The 6354-nt window shown below is 35.0% G+C and overlaps 1 non-coding gene across 1 annotated transcript; it reads right to left on the reverse strand.

The window, feature by feature from the left end:
• Positions 1 to 3874: 3874 nt before the first annotated feature.
• On the reverse strand, positions 3875 to 4038 carry LOC145269897 (U1 spliceosomal RNA). The gene has a single exon (XR_013865285.1). It is a non-coding gene; the product is annotated as a U1 spliceosomal RNA (small nuclear RNA).
• Between the last annotated feature and the right edge of the window lie 2316 nt (positions 4039 to 6354).

Consider the following 6354-nt stretch of genomic DNA (forward strand, 5'->3'; position numbering starts at 1 on the left):
TTTGGGTTTCTAAATTCTTAGGATTATAGCTATAAACCCCAAACAAAGCACAATGCCACTTTGATGTGGGGGGCTACTATCAGGGCTATAAGTTGCAGGAATACTATGTAGGGAGTTGAGCAGAAAAATGTCTATTCACATTACACTTGAACTTCTGCATGTCAGTACAGTTGAGAAAGCAGAATCCCAGAAATGAGTTCCTAAGTCTAGCAATTCTAGGGAAGAAACTATTAGAGTAAAAGGGATCTCTACTGTGTAGGATGGGACTTTGCTGCTTGTCGTGTTTGTCGGGGGAATTTACCTCAAGAGAATACAAGGGATTGTGTTTCGTCAGAGCATCCACCATTAAAATACTTGTGAATCAGGCAGAGGGATGCAACATTTCATCGGTGGGACAGAGGTTGAAGCTTAGATGACAGTTCAGAACCTAGCTGGATCCAAAGTAGAGTTTGAGGCAAATTGACTGGCAAGCAGATTAGCTTTCTTGGTTGTAGCGCAAACAACCTCATGATTATTGGATAGTGGCGGAATTGTTATTTACTATTTACTGTTGTAGATTTTGCAGAAATCACGAGTTCCTAATTTCTGCACTTTGATGCATATTCTGGTGATTCCGGTATTTCTTTCTTACAATTACTTCGAGCTTCTATAAACTTTTGTTTGTTTGTACTGAATTTATGACAGATAAATCTGTGGTATGTATGTTGCGTTTGAGCAATGGCAGCTGCTCAAGTGGAAGTAAACTGTTGGGGAGAGTGGGGTTTGCTATACAACTTCCGTGTGGGAACATGTGCTTCAATTGCTGTTTTGAACCATCCAGTCGTCTCATTTATGCACTGTTTTGCAAGAAGAAAAAAAATATTTCCCCACGGGGCATCGATGATGCGATCTCTGCTGGCATCTCAGTCAGCTTTATTGTAGTACTTTGTCGTTTTGAGCAATGGCTCTTCAACTTGGGATTGAGTGTTTAGGGTAATGTCTATCATTATCACAGCGTGATCAGCATTACCGAGTATGCAATGAGTATTTGTTACAGAATCCTCAGGAATTGTTGCCATAAATAGGTCTAGAAGTGAGGTTTGCTGGTCCTGATAATCGGGGAGGCAGGTTGGGAACGTTACTATCTGCGTTAAAGAATGGGATATAGAAAAGTAATGGATTATGCTACCACCATGGATGTCTGTGTAGTTAGAGAAGCCAAGCCAATTACTGTGGTGGGCAATCAAGTGACCAAATACATATATTTGGGCGTTAGTGTCTAGGGAGAGTGCTGCATCTATGCTGTCAGAGACATGATTGATTAGAGTACAGGTGTTTCTACACTCCTGCACGGGTAGTTAGGATCATTCGAGTTAATATCAATGATAATTAGTATCTGCTTTGAATTTACACTCCGCAAAATAGGATTAAGATTGGAAGATGTGGTTATTCACATGTTTTGAGTGGAAACGTGGGTGGAGGTATGCATGAGTATGGGGTGTAGATTAAAGGTTAATATCTACTAGAGTTCAGCAAGGATTAAATATGGTTTGGGGATTAATAAATACATTGGAAGAATTATAATATAAAGAGTTAGGATACGATTTGAAATGAGTTTCAGGTGTTAGTTTTCATGTAAAGATAATCACCACTACTTTAACTTTAGGCCATCTAAGGGAAATAAAGATATTTGCTACTTAATATAGATCACTTTAAATATAAGTACAAACTATGGCTAATAAGTATCTTATAGATAAGCTATAGATTATAGATATATGTTATAAGATAATGCATGCCTTAGCAATAGATAAATGTAGATGTTTAGTATTTATCAATTTTAAAAAAGGTAAAAAGTTACCTTCTAAAGTTAAGGACCGGAAGCTAAACCCCTCTTCCAAGGTATGTGGCATAGTATGTGATTTTATAGCAGGTTTGGGAGAAGAGAAATTGGTTAGTTGTCCAGTTGGAAAAGGAGAGATGATATATCTTACTGTTATATAGGTTTCATTATTATTATTATTATTATTATTATTATTGTTGTTGTTATTGTTCGTTGTTAGGAAGTCTTATTAAAAGTGAGTCTTAGAGAGTCTTATTAAGAGAGATGTTGCGTTCTGTGTTCATGTTATGAAGAGATTCATATATATAAAATGTTCATACTTAGAAGTGTAGTAGAAGCTCTTAGAGTGAGGAGACAGTGTTGAGACAGTCTTAGAGTTCACATTGTAGATATGAGATGTAGAGACATTGTGTATGTGAAGACATTTTAAAACACAGGATATATAAGACATATAATGACAATTTCACTTTACCTTTTGGTAGAATTACAACACAAAGATGACGTTTATAAAAACATCTGACGCGTTTATTCCCATGGACCGGTCGATGGTTTTCTTAGTCAGGAATTCAAAGTTTTACATTCTATGTTTCAAAGGTGACCGTCTCACTTCCAGACGTTCGACTGTCCATCTCTGGACTCCAGACTGTCGTCTGTCGTCATCAGACTCTCTCTGCTTAACTTTAAAGTCTCTAACTATATCGAGAACTTCCCATTTTCCATAACGTCATACCCCTGTTAAAACATGTGTCTTCTTTCACGTGTTCTGAAAATGCGTGTCTAAAACTTTTTCCTTTGTTTACAAAAGGAATTTTAACCTATATTTCCAATATGTTAAAAACATGTTTATTAAATTATCCTATAGTTGCATTCCTCAATTCAATTAATTTCATAACAGAATTGACAAATGCACATTCCTTTTCTTAAAACTATTTTATCTCTAAGCTAAACAATGGTTTGTTTTTACATTCCATTTTCTAATTCTCTCTCGTAATCTATTTCTAAACCTAAATTACGAGGTTCGAATTTCGTCTATTCTATTTCATTTTTACATTTAACTAATTCCCTATTTTTATATTTACATGAAAAGGGGACAGCCTTTATCATGTAACATTACAAGAATGCAGTATCAATATGCATTAGAGTATACAGGGGTTCAGGTAGAGTTTAATAATATTAGAATTTGTAATAATGTTTATCATGCAAAACAGACACGGGCAATCGTCTTGGAGGCCAAGTAACTGACCTTTTTAACTCGACATTTAGAAAAGAATTTGTGGCAGTGATTTTAGAATCACACATAAGTAACCATGTACGTACGGCCATTATAGGTCTTATATTTAGACATACACTTAGTCAATCACGTTGAGCCTGGCCAATACCAGATGGGTGACCATTTGGGAAGGTGAGGCGTTGTATGTACCGCGAGGTGAAAATACCAGGTTGAGAAACTGGCACGGTCTAAACTCTCTTAAGCCGTGGTAGGCATCTCATCTAGTGATGTCGTCACGCTAAAAATACCCTTTATAGCCCTGGCAAAGCATCAAGTATTCAGCTACCGACAAACTCGTGTAGTGAGTTCAATCTCGGTTGCAGCCGCGCTGGATGATGGAGTCAAGGAATGATAATTTACAATATTCAAAAGAGTGTAGAAATATCGGTAATTAGGAGCAGAAAAGCAAGTTTAGGTGTATTTGAATACGTAATAAAAAGCATTTCTTAAAAGAGGGGGGGAGGGGTTAAAATCATATTTGATGATATTTTCGTTTTCATTTAATTATCTTGGTGAACAAGAATCTGGACCCCCCCCCCATAGAAATTTATTTTATATCATCTATATATTTATTGTTATAATATTTTGAAAAACATTAAAAAAAAAAATCAAGTATAAAAAATATATATGGCATTATGATTATTTTTTTTTACTTGTAGAAGTAATTTAATTATTTTCTGAAATCTTACAAAATTATTGAAAATTTTATATTATCAAAATTACAGTAAATAAGATAAAGTTTATAAAGGGTTTATTAATAAAATTATCTGCTTTTAGTTTAATTATCGGGGTGAGCGCGAACGCAGACCCCACACTTAGAAATAGCGCACCCGAGTCGTCCACATTTGGGACGATCGCAAAGGTCAACCCAACCGTAGTGCAATGGAAGGGCCTCGCTCTGGGAGAACGGCCTGGATGATCACCGTTGACCCCTGTGCCAGGTAAGTATGAGTTTTTCACAAAAATTACCGCCAGTTTTATATCACACAGCTATACACAACACCGACACGTCGTTACAACTTATTAAAATACATTCAAACAAATTGCAACAACATTAACACCTTACAACTTTTGCATTTATCAATAACAACATTTCATAACGAATAATTTCTCATCATCACTTAACAAAATTTTTATACAATACGACATTTCTTAAATAAACACATATTTTATAGCAATATTAAATGTCAAGGTCGTTTACACGCAATCAACAATAACGATCTTTTCTAAACTTTGCGAGAAATACAAACGGAACCAACGTATTTTATTTTAAAAAACAAAAAACAACCATTTTTTTTCTCCATCAAATCAAACTATTTTTTTTACAAGTTTAGTTTAGTTTTTGATTATTTTAAATCAAAAATCAAAACAAAGCAATCTTTATAAAAACATTTTGGAAAGTGTTGCCTCCCTTGACGTTAAAAAAAAAAAAAAATTCATCTTTTGTATAAAAATTTAAAAAAAAAGAAAAAAAAAGGCGCTTATGTTTACAGAATTTTTCGATTTTATTCCTTAACGATATTCTATTATATGTAAAAAAAAAAAAATAAATAAATTAAAATTAATAAAGAAAGAAATATACAACAAATAAATGTGCGCTTATGGCAACAAGAAACTCCAATCTAAGGGAGATAACCATCATTGCACCAACATATAATTTGAGACGCTTATTAATTAACGTGCACTAGGTACGTGCAAAATGAATGCCGATGCTCAAAATGTATAAACATTTTGGCAGGATTGCAGTTTACAGGGAAATCAAGGGACGCAACTCCTGCCAAACTAAAAAGGACGCAAACAGAATCACGGGGGGCACCTGTTTCAATTTTTCTTTTTCTTGTTAATTTAAATGAACTATTTGAATAAGTTATTTTTTTAACAAAGGAAGAACATAGAACTTTATAAAACAGTTATAAATTATTTTAAGAAAGAATTATTTTAATAACATAGAATTATTTGAAGAACATAGAATTTTATTAAACAGTTAATTTTTAAAACGAAAAACAGTTATGAATTATTTTAAGAAAGAATTATTTGAAGAACATAGAATTATTTTAAGAACATAGAATTATTTTAAGAACATAGAACTTTATTAAACAGTTAATTTTTAAAACGAATACTGTTCGCGGATGCATCTGATGATTCGTGGAAAACATTCACCCTTCTCTCTTTTTCGCCATAAAAATTCCATCAGATGCAAGCCGAACATATTTTGTCGATTCCCGAACTTTCGTATATGTTTTTTGGCGTGTGACCATAGTCCTTCAATAGTCTGTGTGTGCACTGAAGGGTCCAACGGATCAACGAAGTTGTCTTCGTGGACGACAGTGTCGTGCTCATAAATTCCTTGAGCGAGTCGATCAAGTCCTTGGTAAGCCGCCCAACCGTCAGAAATAATTCTTGTTCCTGGCAGGCACCATGAATTTATGATTGGAAACAGGGTATCTCGATCCCTATTTTCCACTATTGCGAAATTGCACAAATTCGAGCCTCTTTCCACTGCGCCAAAAAGCCAAACGCCCTTCCTCACACGTCGGAAAAAATATGACTCATCCACCTCCACTTCTTTAGGTGTCGAATGTTCGTCTCTCCCACCTAACATGATGGGTAAAATTTTACTTTAAGGCCCGTCTCACGTTCGTATAGAAGAAAATGTTTTTTTTGTGGATTCCAGTGTGCTGAAAAAGAATATGAAAACCGTTTCCGTCGGAAATTTACCGTTTGCATGGTATGAACCTCGGAATGTTGGAAGTACGCGCGAGCGCGCGGAAACATAACATTTTTTTTGTGGCGGACAAATCAGTTTTTTTTTTTGAGGGGGGGGTCAAGTTGGAATATCATTAATAATCTCGGAAAGACTTTTTTTTTTTTTTTCAAAACAATTCTTTTCCTTCAGTGGCGGACAAATTACTTTTTTTTGGGTGGGGGGGGGGGGATAAGTCGGAATCAGAATGATAAAAAATGTCAAAATGACACTTACATTATCTCCGTTGTTGGCAAATGTTCCTTGGCGTGTGTAACCGGTGGCTGCTGGGTGGGTGCTATAAACAAATATAACTTCCGGCGCAAATTAAACCCCACACCCCCACCCACCCCAATATATACGCGGAAGAATATCAATGAAAGAATTTTTCGAAATTTTTGAAATTATTATATTCTAAAATATACTATAGCACTTTTTGGGTGGAAAATTTAAAATTAGCTGAAAAAGAAATAAAACAAGAAAAGGAAAGCACTCGAAGTTGGAGTAGGGAGGGGGGGTAAT

Source organism: Euprymna scolopes, chromosome 45 (assembly GCF_053919585.1).
Source record: "Euprymna scolopes isolate OS-2025 chromosome 45, ASM5391958v1, whole genome shotgun sequence".
Taxonomy (NCBI): domain Eukaryota; kingdom Metazoa; phylum Mollusca; class Cephalopoda; order Sepiida; family Sepiolidae; genus Euprymna; species Euprymna scolopes.